At 39.2% G+C, this 22,611-nt stretch overlaps 1 long non-coding RNA gene across 2 annotated transcripts; it reads left to right on the forward strand.

Annotated features, from left to right (window-relative positions):
* Positions 1-1,775: 1,775 nt before the first annotated feature.
* LOC138924665 (uncharacterized) lies at positions 1,776-21,180 on the forward strand. Of its 2 annotated transcripts, none has more exons than XR_011439711.1 (3): positions 1,776-2,251; positions 10,911-11,009; positions 20,416-21,180. It is a non-coding gene; the product is annotated as an uncharacterized lncRNA (long non-coding RNA). The 2 variants fall into 2 exon arrangements; XR_011439712.1 differs by having other exon boundaries at positions 10,914-11,009.
* The last annotated feature ends 1,431 nt before the right edge of the window (positions 21,181-22,611 follow it).

Genomic DNA, 22,611 nt, shown 5'->3' on the forward strand with positions numbered 1-22,611 from the left:
CACCAGCTCAGGCAAGTCCCCAGATAACTGCAAGTCCAAGATCATATACAGCAGCAGAACCCCCCAGCTGAGCCCGCTAACAGCACAGAGACAATAAGATGGTTGTTGTTTGGTTATACAGCAATAAATAATCAAAACAATATTGGACTCCTCCAAAAATCAATTCCAAAGTTGAAGGAAACCTCTGATATTCATTGTAAAGATCAGTGATGGCATTTCTATCCACTGACAGATGCAGCAAAGCCAAGTGGCATTTTTGTAGACAGCTTTAAACAAAATCTATCAATCCGCAAGGCTATATTTGTGCATTCATTCCATATGGACATGGTGACAATGTTCAGTAAAGGAAAGTAGCTCAAGTTTATATCTGTACTGCTCCTTTTGTTTTTATTACCATTTCGTGATATGAAAGAGGAGCTGTTTTTTCTAATTCCATTTGATCAAACATGCATTCTCATTATTTAATGAGTTCTCAGCCAGTGAAAGGGGTTGCAACTTGCTTGTTAATTTTAGCTTATTTGGTGCAATCTGACTACAGAATAATATTTAGTTTAGGAATAAAGGGAATTACTTTAGTAAAATGCAGAAGCCAAATTTTATAGTACATTGAATTCCTATACCCAAGTCTCAACATCCTCGTTTGGTAATTCTCAGTTTTCTAGAAATTGCTCCTAAAAGAGAGAAGTTTTATTTAACCTTCATAGTGAGTATAACAAAATGACTGACGTGAGTTTACCTTGGAGATTACAAACTCAGGGCAGTTTTTTTAGTTATATAGAGCGGGGGAGATTAGCGGGGGCTCCAAACTGTTGTAAATTCCAGGATACTCTACATGATGAGGGCATTTAATAAAATAAAAGCAGTGTGAGAGAAACTTATTTTAAATTCTGCTTTTCTGCCATTAATCCTCCTGTGAGATAATAATCTCCAGACATAATAAATGAGGAAGAGTAACCAGAATCTACCTTAGAACTCACTCTCTTCTTTCCACATACTAATCTCTTCTCAAACCTTTTAAAATTCAAGAGGTGAAGTGACCTGAAAACTATGATCAAACATCAGCCCTGAACCTGATAAGAAATACTTTGTTCACGTTATTAAACTGTGGATTATTGTTTCTCTGCATATTTATTTACCAATGAACCAAAGGTTAATTCTCTCTGTCTGTAAATTAAATGGATTTGTAATTAGAGCCTTTGTTTAATTTGCTTTAAAGATCATTCCTGTTTACGTGTGGATTGCAATCCCATTTTTAAATGTAATTGCTTCTAAATCCCAAAGGATGCCAATAGAGATTCAGACCAATACATTTTAATACCAGAATTATGATCAAGGATTAACAATGTAAAATTTTATAAAGAAAGCAAAGTGCAGCCTTGTCTGTGGCCCTTCAGGTGGTGGCTTCCAATTACATGTTGCTGAGAATTTAACCTCCAGAAGGCCTAGGACACTGTACAGCTGCCACAGCTTGTCCCCGCCATATTCTTTGTGGAGAGTGGACTAGAATGCAAACTCTTCAATAAGTTAGTCCTTTCCCAGGTAGCACTCAGGAAGAAGGAAAAACATAATTACAGTCCAAGTAGTTCCTATTTTTTACCTCTGTGTCAGGTACCTCCAAAAAGTCATCTCCAAAGGTTAGGGGAGTCTTTAGATGGAGCCCAGGATATTTCAATTGTGTTGTACCACATGAGTCACCCATATCCTGAAGGAAAATGGTTTATCCAAACTTTTCACATCACAAATCCTGCCCTGAGCCAAATCACAGGGTGGCTGGGCAGCTGTACATAGTGACCATTTCTAAAGAGTCACTGTGTGTCACTGGACAGGAATGAGATGAAGAAATCTGTGTTTACTTGAACTCTTCTCAGAGAAGAGTTGGTTATAGATGAAAGGAATAAACTCAGAAGGTGGGAGGTTAGACCTCATCGTAATGACCTGCTGGCTCTGCCTTCCTTCTAAGGAAGCTACGTCTGACTGATCACAGTTTTTTTTTTTCTTGTGCTAAGAGGGAAATGCAAGTTTCAGGCCACAACTGACTTTCTGGTGATTATTCTAGAAAGACTGAGAACTGCAACAACTGATTCTCTTTCTTTATCCTTCTCTTATTCAGTACTTCTCAAAATAAATGTTCGAAGAATATTCAAAGAAGAGCAATTTGAAGAACCACTAAATTATTACCGCCATCCAAGGAGCCACCATTCCTCAGCTTGGTTCTGCCTCGACTGCCTCACAACAGCGTGAAGAGACTGAGGTAGGCTCAATAGTTCCCTAAAAAACATGTGCTACGGATGGAAGGTTTGTGGTCCCCCAAAATTCATATGTTGAAGTCTCAATCCCCAAATGATGATATTAGGCGGTGGAGCCCTTTGGAAGGTACTTAGGTCATGAGAGTGAAACCTTGATGAACGACATTACTGCTTTTATCAAAGAGACCCCACGGAGCTCCCCAGCTCTTTCCACCATGTGAGGATGCAGTGAGAAGCTGGCAGTCTGCAACCCGGAAGAGGGCTCTTGCCAGAACCCAACCATGCTGCCACCCTGCTCTTGGACTTCCAGCCTCCAGAACTGTGAAGAATACATTTCTGTCGTTTATAAGCCAGCAGTCTGTGCTATTTTGTTATAGCAGCCCGAACAGACTAAGATAGTATTCCACCATCTCTTCAACAGCTTCACCCCACAAAATTCTCCCGGAAAGACTTACACCATGTTAACTAAGTGCTAAACTGAGATATCAGTTTCAAAAATACTTTATTAAAAAACAGCTATGTGACGAGTCCTGTGTTAAGGGTTATGGAGGTTGCAGTGAGAAAGGTGCAGCATGGTCCTTTCTATCAAAGAGCACAGAATCTGCTTAGAAAAACGATTGAATTAAACCTCCACTGAGCTTTGGTTCATCTTATAGAAGCCTCTGCTCTTGACTTGGCACTTCTAAAGTACGGAGTATATCAAAGCAGGATTATTGTGGGAATGAATCTCCATTTCGTCAGAGTGTGTGTGCGTGTGAAACTTCTCAGATCCATATCTAGTGACTCATGGCCAAATTGTAAAGGTGCAGAATTCAAAGTATTTATCAGTAGGCAAATTTCAGCTGCAGAGATGGGGTAAAGAGTCTGCATATACAGATGCAAAATAAAGAGGAGGGAAAGATTCCCTCAGCAACTTAATCATGCTGGACCCCCTACCTGGATAATTCAAGGGGAAATGAGAAAACTGCTTCTGCAATTTTGTCTTTTTTAGATAAATTAGCAGGATAATTGTCTTGATTCCCCTCTTCCCCCAGTGGGTGGAGACACAGCTGGGCCTATGTGCAGAGGCCAAACCAATCTTGATCCAAATGAAGGGTGAATCGCCCTATGGTTGCAAAAATAAGCTTCTACCCTCTGTCTTTGCTCCTGGTGTAATCTGCATTTATAGAAGACTTCTTTCTCTGGGCTGGGATATAATTAAAGCTTATCAAATTATCCCACCCATTGCCCTATACACAACTGTTCTCCGTATTGTGGTTCTTCCTAATTCATCTAAGGGCCTTTAAAATTTTCTCAAGAACTACTTTTGGATAATTCTTGAAGAGATCCATTTCTTTCACAACCAAAGCTTTATTGCTGGTTGCATATCATTTCCCTTCATATGCATGGCTCTGCTGTAATCTAGAGCTTACTTTCCTCGTTCATTCATTCAATTGTGTTTGTTGAATAAATTATTTCTTAAACATGTGGTGAGTAAGAGAGTAACTCTCTCCCTTTAGTTCTGGAACCAACATGGATATTCAATCTACTAGTGAGGATCAGCCACAAGGAAGCAAGAAAATCTTGGAAACATACTTCTGCAAAATATCTTATTTTAATACATTAGTTGAAACTGGTGTTCGACAAATATGATTCTGAAGACTCATTTTATGTCAGAGTGGTTTGGATTTTGAGTCATCTGAACTTATGCAGTTCACTTAAATGGCAAGGAGCTGTAGACACATACACATCAACCTCAGTGAATTTGTACTTGGATCCTGCTGTTTAATTTTCCCGGTGATCCTAACATTTGTCATCTGTTTCTAAACCACCTCCAACATATGTATAGATTTCCAAAAGTAAGGGTTAATTACTCAAGACTGCACATGTAATCATTCCAAAATTACGAAAGCAAAAAGAATCTCTGTTGCTTATTGCCACTGTGGATACAGCTACTCATGGTCCACTATAGCACAATTTTTATATAACTGCCTATCCTCAATCTCTGTTGTTTGCTGAATATCTTTTCCCGATATAGTTCTCCCATTTGTGTTTTGAGCTTTATCGTCCTTGCGTATTATTTCTGAGAGTGCTCAAAGCAGACAGGTTTTCTCTGTACTTATCTGTGTTTACATGATGTCTTCTGAGTTAACATCATCTGTCAATCTGGCATGTTTCTCAAACACTTAAAATGCACTGAAAATTTGAAGGGTAAAATTACTGTGTCTCTAATTCTAACTAGAGCATATGTTCTAGCCTGTGCTAAACAATTTATCCAGAAGGCTTAAAAATTTTTTTTAAAAAAATCAATCACCTTCAAGGTCAGAATGAGCAACTTTGCATCTAGATATCACAGTAAAAATTAAAACTCTGCAATTCAAGCTAAAAGCTAGCTGTTTTACTGTAACTCATCTGAGCAAAAATTCATATTTAAGTTAGTAAGATACTACTCATATTTTCACAACCAAAAAAAAAGTATAAATAATTGCGTTTATCTTCATTTCCATGTAGCTAAGGACAATGTGAGGGATTGGAATTGGCCACCCCAAGATATGTCTCTTTGGCATGAGGATTATTTTGGGCTGGTTACTTTTAAAAACTGCAGACATGAGAGAAACTCTGAAAAGTAGAAGTTACCTTTTGTAAGAGACATTTACGTTTGTAAAGGAAATCTCCATCTGTAAAAGTGTCTCCCTCTCTGTACCAGGAAGAAGAGGGCATGAACTTGTCTCCAGAAACTCTTATCAATGTGGAAAACAAGGACTTAAATCTCTGTAATAACCTTACTCTTGTTTATTGTGCTTTTCTGGTAATCTCCCATAACTGACTCTCCCCCACACCAACATCCTCCTTTATCTTTAGATGAGGATGGTATTTAAGGTGAGAGTTTCCACCATTTTGCCGAGTTGCTCAGTTTTCCTGAGACTCTCTCATGTATACATGTTATAAAGCTTTATTTAATTTTCTTCTGTTATTCTATCTCATGTGAATTTAATTCGTAGCCTGGCCAGAAGGACCTAGAGTGGGTAGAGGAAATGTCTTCCTCCCCTACAACAAAAATACCAAATGTATTTTATGTCTATGGTCAAATGCTGAGTTAAAAAAAACTAGGAACACTTAAATGTTAACAGTAGTTACCTCAGATATTAGGGTCATTGATGATTTTTATTTTCCACTTTATACTTTTTGTATTTTTCAAATTTTCTACATAAGTATATATTACTTTGCAAATATGTCTTAGAGCATTCCAAGTAAACAAACATCTGTCTTCTTATTTAAAGGGACTAAATTAATTTCATATTTTTCATATCCTCAAATCTATGCCATAAGGAATTTTAAGGAAAATCTAATTTTCCTGGAAATAGTCAACAGAACAATATTTTGCTTAACATAAGCCAATAATTTCATGGAATTTATCAATAGAAGCTGGAAGTGATTAAAGTAGATGTTGAAACAGATAAAAATTATTTATTAATTTAGTAATCATTGTGGATATACATTAAAACCTAAATATCTTACAAAACTAAGGATTTGTCTTATATGGACTTCCTTTTTTAAGGTAACATTTTTTTGCAAATCTAAGATATTTCTCCGCTTAGATTATATAAGTGCTCTTAACCTACACTGTTAAAGTTGACATGAAAATCACCTGTACCATGAAATATATATATAATTATTATTATTTTAGTAAATGGTGTGATTTTACATAAGTGCAATGAATACTTAGGAAACTGGTGATCTATTTAAATTTAGAAGTCACTTGCCATATTACGAGGAGACATATTTGCATAGTATTTTATTTTAATGTATTTGACAAGACTCATGCTGTTACAGTGAAATTATTCCAAAAGCAACTGAACTAAAAACCTCAAATAATACAGCACAATCTTGACAGGAAGAAAAGAGAAAGCAATATAATTAATCAACAGAGTTTTAGTACCTGCCTTATGCCCAGCTGAAGCCTGTGCAACAAATGAAAAAAGTATAAGACAAGGTCCCTGATTTAAGAAAGCTTATAGCTCATTGAAGAGCTGCAACAAACCTCATAAAAATTTGAGAACAATTAGGCATGAAATTGTGTGGTATTGATTGTAAGAAGAATAGATATCAAGAGAAAATGGAAAAGGAAAAAAAAAAGAGCAGAATGACTGAATAATAGACACAAAAGGCTTTGTGAAGGAGAGAGAATTCAAGAAGGTCCTAGAAGGATGAGTATGATCTGGTTAGAAGACAGGGAGAAATATTATTTCAGAAGATGAAAATTGACTGAATAAAAAAATAAAGACATTAATTTAAATTTTTTGGAGGAAATGAATGACAAGGAGAAGACTTGATGGGTAGAAGCAATGGAATGATGTGCAATAATGTGATGGTCAGAGGATGCAAACTATAAACATGTCTTCACTCTGCCAGGCACATGCAGCTAAACACCCCTGAGTCCATCCAATCTCCAGGCAAGGCTCCCTGGAGTCCCTTGGAGGAATGTATCATCCACTCAGAAGATCAAATATCAGGCTTAGTATCGAGTGAACATGGGCTGTGGCTTGGATCTTGTGTTTAACACGAGTCTTCATGTCAAGACTCCTCCAAAGGGTTTTCTTGTTTTCGGTTTGGCTCCACTGGGATTCTATTTTATTCCTCAACTCTCCTAATACTGCCTTGGCCTCTAATTCATGGGTCTTGGACTCATTAAGTAGCACAACTCCTCTAGCTCTATCTTTGCTGTGGGGATTGAAGCTGACCTTCCTCATCTTTATAGCCTACAAAAGCCAGATCATTTATCATTTAAAAATCTATGCATACATAATGCAATACACAAATGCTATATTTTTTTCAACTATTTATAGAAAGTTTGGTGTTTGGGGCTTATGCAAATTTCCTGTTAAAACTGTAATTTATGAGAGGAAACTTGAATGTAATCTCTTTTGCTTGAGAGTTTGAAAAGAATGAAGGGGAAATCATTGGAATGAATATGGATTTGTTTTGTACAACGGAAACTCATAAGTGGAAATGAGATCTATCAGGAATTCAATTCAGCTTCCTGCCATTGCAGAATTGCTTCCTACTGTGAAAGCTCAGAGGTTGAGTTTAGACTGTTTTATCTTTACTTTAATAAGATAGTGAATCCGATATACTTAAAATACTATTTCAACATGTAATCAATATAAAAATTATTCATGAATGCTTCACATTCTTTTTTTATTGAGGTATAATTGACATATAACATTATATTAGTTTCCGGTGTAGAACATAATGATTCAATATTTGTATATACTGCAAAATGATCACCACAATAAGTCTAGTTACTGTCTGTCTCCACACAAAGTTACAAAAATTATTTTATCTTGTACTGAGAGCTTTTAAGATTTACTCTCTTAGCATCTTTCAAATATACAGTACAATACTGTTGACCATAGTCATGAGTTCAGACTATTTTAAAACATGATTTAGCTCCTCCCAAATGTCAAGGAGAGTTTGTATGAGTCCTGAACAATATACTTCAATATAAATTGGTGGCCTTACTTAGTTAACAATACCACATTGTATATTTGAAAGTTGCTAAGAGAGTGAAGCTTAAAAGTTCTCATCACAAGTAAACATAAAATTTGTAACTATGTGAGGTGATGGATGTTAACTACACTTATTGTGATGATCGTTTCACAATATATACATATATCAAATCATTATGTTGTACACCTTGAAGTTATACAATGTTCTATGTCAATTATTTCTCAATAAAACTGGAATAAATAAGCTGGTAGCCTTCATCTGTAAACTGTACTACCTATCCACATCCAAATATATATTCTGTTTGCAATATGTATTTTCTAAATACAGTTTTAGGCTAATAAAAACTTGGAATATATATATTATAATATATATTATAATAACATATATGTTAGTCCCTGCCTTATTCTGTCTTATTAAATCTGTATTTTAGGATATAGCCTATCCCTAGTGTAATATATTAAAAAGACAAAACCTACTGTTGTCCATCTTAGCCTTGGTCCAATAATTTCAGACAACCCCATTGCTACCCCATGCCCTACACTTTGGCTGCCATATCAAAGCAAACTACAGACAATTCAGCTTGTTTTAGGCAACTTCCCTGCCTTGTCTCTGGCTTCTGTAAAGGTGACCCCAGCTAACGCAACACCCTAGTATGTAATCTCCATGTGAACCCTGAATGAAAGAATGAATAAACAAACTTAAATCCTGCCATGAACCCACATCTTATTCTGTCAATAGCCAGCCTAAAACACCCACCTTTCAATGGATTTCCATAAATTTAAAACTAACCAAACCTTCAGCTTGGCCTGCAGGACCCTATAAAGTCTGGCCCTGGCTACTTGATCAGTCTCATCATATACCGTCTGCTAATTTCTGTGATCCAACTTACACTAGCCTTCTTTTTATTTCTCCATCATATCGTGCTTCCTCCAGCTTCAGATTCTTTGCAAATGCTACTTACTCTGTAGAAACTCTTGGCTCCCAACCCCTTCCCATGATTTTTCTGGCCAACTGCAACTCATCTTTCAGTTCTCAACTCAAATCTTGCTTCCTCAAGAACGTCTCCCTGGTGCCCCCAAATGAATCAGTTCCTTCATATTTCCCTGCGATTTTTATTCACAGAACTTATCATTGATTATAATTAGCAAGGTCCCTAGTATATAGTCGGCCATGAAGTATCATTTTATAAGACTGAGTGAAAAGCATGCTGAGCATGTGCCTGTAGAAGACGTGAAGTTTCTGTGTTTAACACAAACAGAGCAACCAGATTAGGATGGAAAAATGCTATCTTGCTTTTTGCTCTTGGATCATTAGAATTCCTGAGGTTTCAATCTTGGAACAATCAAAGCAATAAAAGCTTATTTAAAAAAGAAAGAAAGAAGCTATAGGGGTTTATTACATACGGGTCATTTGGAAAATATGAAGCTGTGAAAAAATGGAGACTACCAACGCTTAGACCTATTGTGGCATAAAGGGGTTGTCTACTCTGCTCAATCTCTTCTTTCTATTCCATCCACACTCACTCACATAGAATAGGGTCTTTGGAAGACCCAAGAAAAAGACAGAGACATCATAAGTTTTTCTGTTTGTTTTTGTTTTTGTTTTCTTGTTTTGTTTTTTTTAAGGAAGATTAGCCCTGAGCTAACATCTGCTGCCAATCCTCCTCTCTTTGCTGAGGAAGACTGGCCCTGAGCTAACATCCATGCCCATCTTCCTCTACTTTATATGTGGGACGCCTACCACAGCATGGCTTGCCAAGTGATGCCATGTCCGCACCCAGGATCAGAACCGGCAAACCCCGGGCCACTGAAGCGGAATGTCCGATCTTAACTGCTGCACCACCAGACTGGCCCCAACCATAAGTTTTTTGTTTTTTGTTTTTAGGATTTTTTTTCTGCTTTATCTCCCCTAGTCCCCCTGGTACATAGTTGTATATCTTAGTTGCAGGTCCTTCTAGTTGTGGCATATGGGACGCCGCCTCAACGTGGCCTGATGAGCAGTGCCGTGTCCACGCCCGGGATCTGAAACAGCAAAACCCTGGGCCACTGCAGCAGAGCACGTGAACTTAACCACTCGGCCACGGGGCATGCCCCTTGTTTTTTTTTTTAAAGCAAAGAGTTGCTGGATACCAGTAAGACAAAGATATGTATTTTGCATCTTTTAGATAGTCCACTCTAAAAAATCTGGAATCATTTATCTACTTCTAGAGAGGATTGTGTCAGTCTGTATGAACTAGGTTATTCAGTAAAAATCAAGCCCAAAGTCTCAATGGCTAAATACAGCACACCTCTATTTCTTATTCTTTCCTCATGCCCCATGTGAGTCAACATTGGAATTCTGCTCATTGTAGTCATCAAGGACTGAGGCTAGAAGAAGGTCCATCTTAACACAGGCCTCCCTAATAAACCATACCATGAAAAGGGGCAGCAAAAATCACGCACTAGCTGGTAAAGTGTCCCTAGAAGTGACACACGTCACTTCAGCTCACATTTCATTGGCCAAAGCAAGTCACATGGCCATGCCTAACTACAAAGTTATTAAGGAAGTGTGATTCTACCACATGCCGGTATTAAGATGAAACAAGCCTAATGACTACCACACGAATCCTAAGAGTTGATGGCCGCTATTCCAATCCAGAGCAGATGTTACCATGACCTTGACTTCTCTGTGCACTAGCAGAGCTAGGACTGGTGCAGGATATAAGAGTCCAGGGACTGAAACCCAAATAAGACTAACTCTGTAAGTACAAAGTGACAATTCAACAGGAAAAAGAAGTAAAATGTTTGTTTGTGTCCACCCCTATCCTCTGGACTCCATATGTGTTTATGATCAATTAATGCAAAATTGTGTTCTTTCTAGTAAGACATTACATGTACACACACACAACAGAGGAGTTACACTATTATAGTGCAATTATAATTATTCAAAAAAGTCAAAGATATTCAAGGGAGAAAGGACTCTCTTTTTTGTATAGGTCTGAAGCAGATTTAGAATACTAAAAACACCTGAGATGTGTGAAAAATATTGAAGGTAAAAGAACCCAGTAGAGAAAAAAATTTAGAAGAGAAAGTAGATCTCGCTAAGAGTCTCGCTTCCTTCAACGAGAATGAAGCAGCATAATTTACTGATATTTAATCTTATTAGTCTTCCCTTCTATTTTCTTCCATTACCAAGCAGGTAGGCAGATCCTTTGGATTTCCTGATTCAAGTGTTTTGCTGTGCAGACAACAGAAGACTGACTTCACTGAAGAAATCATGCCAGCGCCTTGGAAGGTAGGGAGAAAAAGACCCCTGACTTGAGAACAGAGTAAAGGGGAGTGTATGGATAACAGAGGTGCACCTGTCCCAAGAATAACCCTGCCCTTAGCAGTAACCTGAGAAGATGGCTCAACTCAGGCTATTGCTATGTAGTCACTCAGGGACACCGGGCCCTCGTCAAAGTAACGATTTCCACGTGCCCACACTTGAAACAAAAGCAGCACAATTGCCAGACTGGGAAGGAACATGTACAGTAGGCATCACAGAGGTTATCAGTAAGATAGGATAAGCCTCCTTGCTATTTTGGTGCAGCCTCAAATGCCTTAGAATTTTGTTCAGTCTGGTGGAGTAGAGGGCAGATGACACTAAAGATTAAATTTGCTGCTAGCTCCAACAGGATGAGAGCTCAAAGGCAGATTTAAGTGGATTTAAGGGGGAAAAATGTGTCAATTCTTATATACTAGAGTTTAGAGTTAAAAAGCTATGCTCGTCAGTAAAAGGAGAGCGTATGGACTCAGGCCAGACTTATGAAGACTGTCAGAAAAGGTGAGGAGCTCATTCTACTTCTTATCATACATTTTTGTCTGACTTGAGATAAAAGAAAAAAAATAGAGGTCAAAGGGAGATCCTGCACATATGATGGTGTTAGCTCTGATTTGGGGATAACTGCAATGATGTAATACCTGATACACAATGACCACCTACCCCAAAAGCTGTTAGGGGCTATTTCCAAAATGGCAGAGAACCAGAGATTGCTGTCTCTAGGAGAAGGAAGACAGGAAAGGAAACAAACAATTGAATAATAAAGGATGGCCTCAAATTGGACCTTGGAATCAGTATATCTCCTACCATGTTTAAGGTTTATGTTACCTTTTGGTAAAAACTTCATTTTGCCTATGGGCTGGCAAATTCTTAGTAACTACCAAGGGCTAAATATTAGTCCTAAAAGTAGGGCTCAATGTTGTCCTTATATACTTTCTGTGGTCACAATCACTTGTTCTAGATCCTGTCCAATGAAACAATGTGACATAATACAACTACTTTGAGTTTGCTGAAGATTTGCAGATGTGAACCGGATGGTACAGAGGGAAAAAGCACTTGAAACTCAGAGTCGAAGAGATGCCTGACTTTGGAATTGTCCATCTGTGAGGCTTTTCATTAGAAGTTTTAGAGTGCTTTCATCACTAATTAATAAATAATGATATGTCAGACAAGCAAATTTAATCCTGAGAAAATTAACAGATACACATACCAAAAGCTATTTAACACTGACTTCATCTCATTTAAATGCCACTATTTCAGTGTTTTGTTCAATGAAAACTGACACTTGGTATATTAGATCAATTATCAAATAGAAAATAGCCTGCAAAATAATTACAGTCAGTCTTCACCTTTCTCTTCCAACTTCCTTCTTCTTTCCTCTACCACTATTCTCTGAGTATCTTGCAAATCCTCACTGGCTCCGCCATGCTTTTGTTCATGCAATTTCTCCTGGAATGGTCCCTCTTTGCTTTTAATTGCTTTGAGGATGGAGACCAATACTCGGTCAATCTTGAATCCCCTAGTGGTCCTAGCATGACATCTGCATAGAAAAAGATGTACAATAAATCCTTACTCCATAGAACTGAATTTTGAATATTGACTTCAGTTATTATAGTGATGCTCGTATCACAGGGCAAATAAGGATTTACCAACATATATTGCTACTCTTTCTTAATCTGACAAGAAAAACCAGCTTTTCAGGAGAAGAAAATAAAAGGAACAAGTGAGCAAGATGAGACAATAAAAAGCTGGACCAGAAAAGTCAATTCCACGGAAGAACAATTTTCTTACTATCCTTAAATGAGTGTGTTGGTCAAATGTACAGATGTTAAAGAAAGATTCCTATTTAGTTAATAGTGCATGATAGACCTCATCAGAATTAGTCTTCGTTCTTTTGAGGATGTGGTACAGTTATTTTAGCTTCAGTTTTGGCAAGTTTGGGCTGCTTTCTGTTGAGATTGCCTCCTCTTTTGGACTTCACAGATCTCCAAGGCATACTAGAAGAGTGAATCAATTCTGCTTAGAGTGAAAGGACTTGGGTAATTAAGTGAACCATTCCATTTATTTGGAGACCTTCCTTAGACGTGTGAAATAATTTCAATAAAGCCCATGTTCATGCAAAGATTGATAGGAACATTAAGTTCTTATGTTGGCAGCAGTAAGTACCTTTAAAGCATTTCACACATAGTCACTTAGTCTCAGTGTTTTTAAAAGACATAAATGCTTTATGTTTAAATAATAATGATGATGATAATGTTTATAAAATGTCTACTATGTGCCAGCCCCAGTGATAAGCACTTACCATAAATTAATTCAATTTAATATTCATCAATAATAATAGGTATTAATATCCTCTTTTCACAGAAGAGAACACTGAAGCACAGACTGGTTGAATAACTAAGCTAGGGCCACCCAGTCAAATAGCAGAACTGAAATTGGACCCAAGACAAATTCCATAGGTGCCACTCTTTGCTATATTACATTATATCCCAAATTAACTAAATGCTCTACCAATGAGTTGGCATCTGAGAGGGTAGCTGAGCTTGGAAAAAGTTGGCCAATGGATTATTCAAAATCCTCATCAATAGGATTTTAAATGAATATAAGATAGCAAATGGGAAGTTTAGGGAAATTTTTCTACAACTGGAAAATTTGAGACCGAATAGCCATCCCTCTACCAGGTCCCATTAGGACAGCTGAGTCAAGAGAGGGCTCATGCCAGACTGTTGTAACCAGACATGCTAAGCTGAGACTGGACAAACAGTTATGTGAGAAAGACCCTGTAACCCACAAAAGTCTCACTATCAACTACCCAAGTGTGTGCAAATAGCTGCTTGCCTGGCATCATACTGAAAAGGCTTTGTTCAGTTTTCCAGCTCTGTGCTGACTTGGGATGAGGCTCCATAGGAAAAAAGTAAAAGGGAGAGTTGATGATTACCAGTTGTTCTATGCTGGATAAACATTCAACTGTTCAACATTTTTAGCAGTGATTTGAAAATGTAAACAACACTTAAACCAGATTCTCAGATGCCCCAAAACTGAGTGGGAGGGTTAATATAATTAAGACAATAAACTGAGATATAAAATTATCTCAAGAAACCAGAACAGTAGGGAAAACTGAGTAAAATTTAACAGAGATAATTATAAAGTCATGTATTTGAGTTAAAAACTTGCAGTAATTAAACAGAGAATGAGGGACACTTGGCTGAATTTTCTGGGTGAAAAAGCATTGTGGAGAATGTAGGTTGCAGTCCATAATAAGCCAGCATTTGCCAATAGTCTTAAATGACATTAATACCAGCCTAGAATCTGTATCAAGGGAGGTGATGGTGATGGAAGATCATGTCCAGTTTAGATGCCACTACTTAAGATCAAGTCTATCCAGAGGATAGTGACTAGTATAATGAGAGCTTTGAAAACCTGTGCACATAAGGAATAGATAGAAGAACAGAAGAAATATAGCCTAAAGAGGAAAGCACTACAGATGAATTCGATAGAGCTCTTCACGGTCTAACGGAAAACGCACTGAGCCTGGAGACCAGAGCAGAGTTCATTACCCAGCATAGTACTCAGAACTAGGGCAACCGTTTAACCTGTCAAACCCACGGCATCCTCAGTCTGTATGGTTTGTTTATTCCTAAATTATCCAGGCTCAATACCTTGGGTGCTAAGAACATAGAATAAAAAACAAAGTTTTTGACCTTAGAGAGCTTATAGTCCTGTCTCTAAGAGAGATAAGCTTCAGACCATTAACGTACAGAATAACGATGTTCTGAGAAGTCAGAGGACAGGCAGCTTACCTTGAAATAAGACATTTTGACGAGGCCTTCTTGATATAATTGTTTTACATGGTATATTAATTCACTAGGGCTGCTATAATGAAGTACCACAAGCTGGACAGCTTAAACAACAGAAATGTATTGTCTCACAGTACTGGAAGCCAGAAGTCCAAGATCAGATGTCTACAGGGTTGGTTCCTTCTGAGGGCTGTGAGGGAAAATCTGTTCCGTACTCCTCTCCTACCTTCTGGTGGTTTGCTGGCCATTTTTCATGTTCCTTGGCTTCTACCTACATCACCCTGATCTCTCTCCTCATCCTCAAGTGGTATTCTCCCTGTGTCACTTCACATAGTCTTTTCTCTCTGTGTGTATGCCTCTATGGCCAAATTTCTCTTTCTTATAAGGACACAGTCATATTGGATTAGGGCCCACACTAATGACCTCATCTCAACTCGACCATCTGCAAAGACTCTATTTCCAAATAAGGTCACGTTCACAGGTACTGGTGGTTAGGACTTCAACACCTTTTGCTGGGGGAGTAGCGGGGAGAGACGGATGAGGACACAGTTCGACTCGTGACATATGGCTGGCTGACTTGAAATAAGCGTGTTGAAATATCTTTTTTCTTTTTATAAACATCAAAGCAGCAGTTGTCACAAAAGTTACACTCTCAAATTAGCAGAAGCCTCTGACCCTCCACCATGACCCTAATCCTCACTCCATCATGGGCCCTTCCTCCATCTCCGACTCTACTCCAGCCCTTCTCCTCCTCTTCACCCCATCCCTAAACCATATCCATCCCTTCTCTCTCCCCATCCCTACAGGGGAGAGTCAGAAACTCTGTAAAGGTCAAAAATGGATTAAGAATAAAGTAATTCCTTGGGATATTTTCAAGTTGAAATTCTAATGGTTGACTTTTTTTCAGCTCCATCAAAGTGAACTCAAATCAAATGATGGCATACAAAAATGTTCCTGGAATCAAAACGTCCTCAGGGTAAAAATTACCAAAATAGCCAAGTCAAAATATCGCATAACAAATTACGTGGTGCAGGAGAATCTGGGATAGCTTATTTGTGAAGGCCATGCCAGAGCTGAGTGTAGAAGCACAAATAGGAAATTAATTAGGAAGGAAAGGAGCATTCTTGGCTGAAGAAAAGCAAATGAAAAGGTATGATGCTGAGGAAGAAGGAAGCGTCAGAGAACCTCAAGTGATGGGCAGGGGCAGAGCACAGGGAGTGAGGGAAGGCTGGCAGAGGCCTAACTGGCAAAGGGCTAGTGCACCATTGGTTGTCTGTTTATTTTATTATTATTTCATTTATTACTGCAACGGAGAGTGAGCAGAGGATTTGAAGCGAGGCAGGCCATGCTCATATGTGCAGTTGTAAAAGATCACTTTGGCAGCCATGAGGAGGATGGATTAAAAGGGTGAAAGACTGAAGATGGGAAGATCAGAGAGAAGTCTTTTTAACAACACAGGCGAACAATGACGAAAGCTTACAGTAAGATGGCAAGCGTGGTGAGGAAGACAACGCTCCCCAGCTGTTTGTGGAAATACCCAGCAGGTAGCATCAACAGGATTTTAATGAAGGATGCTCAGTGAGTGTTTTCCAACTCTAGCTGCACATTAGAAGTGCCTTGGAAGTTTTTCTAAATGTTGATTCTCTGGCCCTGTCTCACTTATGCAATCAGAGTTTTTGCTGTTTAAGCCTTGGGAATTGGAAGGTCCCTCCAGCCTATCTCTGTGACTAAACGTTTAAAAGCTGACACCCAAGAGAAAGAGAAAATGCTCTCTGTTGATTCAGGACCAGATTTTAGTACCATATAAGAAGAAACTGTATCACAGTTAAACTGTTTTAAGATTGAACCGTTCCCTTGGAAGCTTGTTACTGAATGTATTCAAGCAGAGGCTAGTAAACTAGTTAAAGAGAGGTTATGGAAGGGTGTTATACTTGTCCGATGAATGAAAGTGCCTTTAAGGCACTCCAGGGCCAGAGAGCTCCATGTGCAGTGAGCAGGAACAAAAGACAGCCAGAGCAGCAGGCAGGCATTCAGAGGAAATCTGTGTGCTCTGGCCGGGGGTGCACCCCTCTGCTCCGGCAGTGGCTTCAGACACGGTCTCTCTCTGACCTGGTTTGGATTCCAGGTTCTGGCCTTTGGATCTGTCTCTGTTTCCGTGACAACCCAAGCCTGTTTGAGCCATGCTTGCTTTCTGGCTGCTACATCTGGATTCACCCATGGAACCCCGCCCTGGAGTTTCCACGTGTCTCAGAGGCCCAGTTTCCTCTGGCCCGCCCACACCTGGTTTCCTGCTCCATTCAACCCTTCCTAGTTTCTACCCTATTCATGGCCACATTCAGACCCCTGCTTCTGGCTCAGGGTACACACTACTCCCTCCCAGCCAATTCCAACATTGGTTTGCTACACATTTTCTATGTGAGATGATGGAGATCCAGTAGCTTCCCAGTGGGTCTTGGAGGAGGAAAAGTACAGCCACTAAAAGCACAGCCTTTGAATTCAGACTTGAATTCCAACCTAGACTGTGTGACAGTAAGCAAGTTACCTAGCCTCTCCAAGCTTCAGTTTCCAAAGCTATTTAAAGGTGATAAATACATCTAAGCTACCCCATAAGTTATAAATGTAGAAGCAGCACAACCAGCTTCACCAACTCAGGATAAACACATGCTCGGGCTTCTTTTCATTTATAATTAATAACTCCAGCATCCAGATGCTCTTATTAACAGGATGTTCAATATCTCCCTCCTCATGTTCAACCCATCCCCAATGCCAAGTAGTTCAAGCATTCTGAGGACTTATTCAGTCCAAAGAGGTCAAATCTAGGTTAGTCAGAGAGCTGGAGTTGCTGGTCGGTCTACAGACCCTGTTTTTGCCACCAGTATGGCACCAAGTCTGCTCCTGTGCTCTCTGATGGATGCTTGTTCCTTGTCTCAGTAATGGCCTTGCCAGCTCCAATTTCTGCTCAGGACAATTGATGTCTCACTCTTGGGCTCCCAGATTACTCTACTGCCACTAATCCTTTCTCAGACTCATGCATTGGGTCCTGGCTACTAACCCAGGTACAGCGTTCCCCTGGGAGCTCCTTTTCAAGACCTTGGGGCTTATATTAGTTTCCTAGGGTTGCCATAACAAATTACCACAAACTGGGTGGCTTAAAATGACAGAAATTTATTCTCTCACAGTTCAGGAGGCCAGAAGTATAAAATGCATCAGCCGAGTTGGTTCCTTCTGAAGGCTGAGAGGGAGAAATGGTCTCATGCCTCCTAGCTTATGGTTGCTTCCAGCAATCTTTGGCATTCCTTGGCTTGTAAATTGCGTCATTCCATCCCTACCTGCATCTTCACACGTTTTCTTCATTCTGTATATCCCTGTGAGTTCTCTCTTCTTAGAAGGACACCAGTCATCGGATTTAAAGTCCACCCATGAGATAAACATGACCTCATCTTAACTAATTACACCTGCAAGTCTCTATTTCCAAATAAGGTCACATTCTGAGGTTGCAGTGGACATGAATTTGGGGGGGGGGGGACACTAATTAACCCACCATAGGGCTTTTTCTTGGTAATAAAGCTTGAAGACCCATTTCTCTAATTTCAAATCTCTGAAAGAGGAATACTCATACCCCTTCCTTTAAGACAGCCCATTGGACTCTCTATGTAAATTTTCCTTCTACCCTCTCTCCCTGAGCGAGAGACAGCGAACAGATCTTCCTATATTTCCAAATGTTTCACTTAATAAGAAAAATCTCACTAGCCCCACTCCTAGAATTTAGAAAAAATAGGCATAATTTTTATCTCACTTCGTGTATAAAGTATGTACAATGTCTGGCACATAGACAGCCCTCAATTATTGGCAATTATTTATTTTCCCGGAAGGCAACCAAAAGTGCCCTGAGGATACAGAGCATCAGAATAAAACTTACTTTGCTGGAGGCAAAATATCTGCCCTCTTTAGTTTCTAGCACAATTTGAGTGAAACTCTTAATGCAGTCTGGTAGGCTCTGCATCCCTCGTGTAACATCTAGATACATTTTATATATCTTTGGCTCATGGATCAGACTCATGATTACATCTTTCAGAGTTCTCTGACAATCTGAACATTTCAGGGCACATCCTAGTGCTAAACTAGGATGGATAGAACATGTTCCAGTGGTGAGAGGTGAGATATTGGTACCCATCAAGGACTTTTGCCTTGTGAAGTCTTTATCCTCACGTCTACAGGTTCTGTGGACCATGGGCTGGGTGTAGCGACAGCATCCTTGGGGCTCTTCTGCTGTTACAAAACAGGGCCTTGCTTAAGACTCCAATCTAAATCTAGACCTATGCCATATGTCTCCCATTTTCCTTCCATGTTTACTCTCTTCTCTGCTACTCTGCTCCCTGCCCCAAGACCTAACTGGTAGGGGCTACATCCTTAAGTTCTTTTGTCCTAAGGCTTCTGGTTGGTTTTAGAAAAACAATTGGAATTCCCAGCAGGAATTCAGAAGGAAAAGAGTGAGATGGGGTGATTTGTTCCCCTGGCTCCTTTCCTGTGAGATCTCCTATGGCTGGCTATGTCCTTCACCCAAGGTCACGGTTCCTCTCAAAGAAGCCTGTACGAGACTCTGTATCCCTCACTCTGCCTCACCTTTGGCCTAGGGATTGGGTAACTGCCTCACTGTTTTCATAATATTAACACGGCACCATTGTAAATAGTCCTCTTATAAATAAAACTTCCTCAAATTCATTCCTGACTGTTACAAAGTCACAACTTAGATTTAGATGAAATACATTAAATTGATTCTCAATTATTTTCATCTTAAGTATTTCATCATAGGAATGGGAGAGATCATCTAAAATAAATCCTCATTTAACAAATGGTGGAACGGAGGCCCAGTGAGGTTCAGTGATTTGCCCAAGGCCATGCCACCCAGTGGGGGAGCTGATCCCATTCATCTCTGTATCTTCCACAGCCCAGAGCCAATATCTTTTATATAGAAGCTGCTCAATAAATGTTTTCCTTGAATACTTATTCTGCCTTTTCAAGTAACGGACTCACTTTAAAGAGCCCACTTATAATTTTAAATCCTTCGTTGTGAACATTTCAGAACCATATTTTTGAAGGTGGGGGTGAAAATAAAATTTCACAATAGAATCAGAGGCATCATGGGAAGATTTTGTCAAAAATAATGAAAACGTGTCAAAGTTCATCAGCTCCTAGGTTGTCTTATAAATGACTTTTTTCTCTTTTACGTGGGAGAACCTTGGACCCTTAGCTATTATTTTTTTCTTCTTTTTCCAAATACCTTTAATATAAAATATATTTTTGAGGCACAATAGTATTCTTTATGCATTCAGAGAACTTGTATCTTAGACACAAAAGGGCTCCTTTAGCTGCTCTGAAGCTATTGTATATACCTGGACATTTTAAGTAGATTTTCAACATAATAGATATTAACAGCTGTTCTCAAAAGGACTAAATGTTTGAGGAGTACTTATTCCTGCTCTTTTATAGGATTTTGTTTTCTTCTTTGACATTGTAGCCACAATAATACCTCCAACAGTTGACATTTGAGGAAGAAAATTTAGCATTAAAATTGTTTATAGTTTGTTTTTCAGAAAAAGAAAACCAATAAAGAAGAGGCACATTTCAAAGGACAAAGACCTTATGATGCCATCTTTTTAAACAACACAAGCACAGCCTCAGTCATTACCTGGATCGTTAGAAATAAGAGTCTGTAAGTGAGTTTGTTGTTTTTACATTATCTTTTGTATACTTACTATCAGTTTGAATAAAAGTGGGCTGATCTTTTTTTGAGCTTTATATTCGCACTAATCAAGTGTTAAAGGCAGTCTGTACTATGTCTTACTTTGTTGAACCCATTGTGTCAAGAACAAGATTCCTTTGTGGACTTCATAAAATACAGTAAAAGAGGGTACAGCAAGATTAGTGAGTTACGCTGAACAAAGCATAGCTCTGATACTCCTTTTGGGCCCATTTAAAGTTGGGCATCACAGCCAGTTTTCTACAAACAGTAGGCTACACTCAATGAGATGATGTTCAAACGTTTGCTACATATAGGAACTCCAATTCATAACGGCAATTGAAAATTTGGCCCTGGCAAATAGAAGGACTAGCCACCCACTCCCTCAGGGCTTGTAGGTCACTGTAACCGATTATGATGACTCAGCTGGGTTCCAGCTGTCGTCTCTTCTCTCACTGGCTAGAATCATGGCACCCAGCTTTTTTTTTTTCCGTAACTCTACATTACCACAGGCGGGCTTTGTCACCCTTCTGTCCTAAAGTTAAACTAAATTAGCAGCTTCAAAAACATTGAATGAAAATTGGACATCCCTGTAGTTATCATGGTATAAAAGCAATCTCTTAATATTTAGGCTCGGCATGTGAAGTATCTTAGGTTGGCCTCTCTCTGCACGCTCCTAGTATCAAAGAGGAAGAAAAGGAAGCGGGAAATGTCAATATGCCAATGATCATCTATAATTATTCTCAGCATGAGAGACGAACAATGCCACAGACTGCTGTTGGTATCCTACCTGCCTGGGGTGGGGGTGGAGGGAGGAGGGGAGGAAGAAGGGCTGGAAATGGGCTCTCCTCTCAACCTCCACTCTCCATCCAAAAAGACTTCCAACGCCAACCCACCCTTGGGGATACTTCTGTAGTCTCCAGACAGGGCTAATTTTCAGTTCTTGAGCCAGACAGTGGGGCAGACAATCCAAAAATATGCATTATAGGGGCTGGCCCCGTGGCCGAGTGGTTAAGTTCTCGCGCTCCGCTGCAGGCGGACCAGTGTTTCGTCAGTTCGAATCCTGGGCGCGGACATGGCACTGCTCATCAAACCACGCTGAGGCAGCGTCCCACATACCACAACTAGAAGGACCCACAACGAAGAATGTACAACTATGTGCCGAGGGGCTTTGGGGAGAAAAAGGAAAAAAATAAAATCTTTAAAAAAAAAAAAATATATGCATTATATGTAATGTGATCGTATCTTCTGAATCAAAATTGAAACATGCTGGTCTGACACATTGCTCTAGCTGCACAGGGTCTAACGAAGAGCACAGAATAGAGCATTTTCATCAATTCTAACATATCCATAGTTTTATTATTTTAACCTCACTGAAATAAAGACATGTCATACAATCAATCAACAGGATGTCCATTTAACTGGTGGCAATATTTTTTTCTTTATTGGTGGTACAAAAAATAATGGTGTGCTTTACAATCAATAGCATCTTAGGTTCGACAAAATATATTCGACGCCAGGGATCCCAGGAAATGTAGGAAAAGCAATCTGTTTTTCTGTCACGTTCAATATAGACATTCAAACCTTGCCATTTCTTTAATCCCAAACTGATTTCAGAGAGAGGATGTGATGATCAGTTTTATGGGTCAACTTGGCTAGACTCTAGTCCTCAGTTACTCAATCAAACACTAACCTAAGTATTGTTGTGAAGGTATTTTGTAGATATGGTTAACATCTACAATCAGTTGGCTTTAAATAAAGGAGGCTATCCTCTATCATCTCTGTTGGACTGATCCAATCAGTTGAAAGGTTTTAGGAGTAGAACTGAGGTTTTTCTGGGGAAGGAGAAATTCTGCAGCATCAGTCCCTGCCAAAGAGTTTTCAGCCAGCCCTTCTTGACAGCCTGATGCAGGGATTTCAGACTTGCCTAACCATCTCCCACATAAACCAATTTCTTGCAATAAAATTCTTTGCATATATCCTACGGTTCTGTTTCTCTGTTGGAACCCTGACTGACACAGAGGGTCAGTGGTATTTT

This window comes from Equus caballus, chromosome 6, assembly GCF_041296265.1.
Source record: "Equus caballus isolate H_3958 breed thoroughbred chromosome 6, TB-T2T, whole genome shotgun sequence".
In the NCBI taxonomy this organism is placed as follows: Eukaryota; Metazoa; Chordata; class Mammalia; order Perissodactyla; family Equidae; genus Equus; species Equus caballus.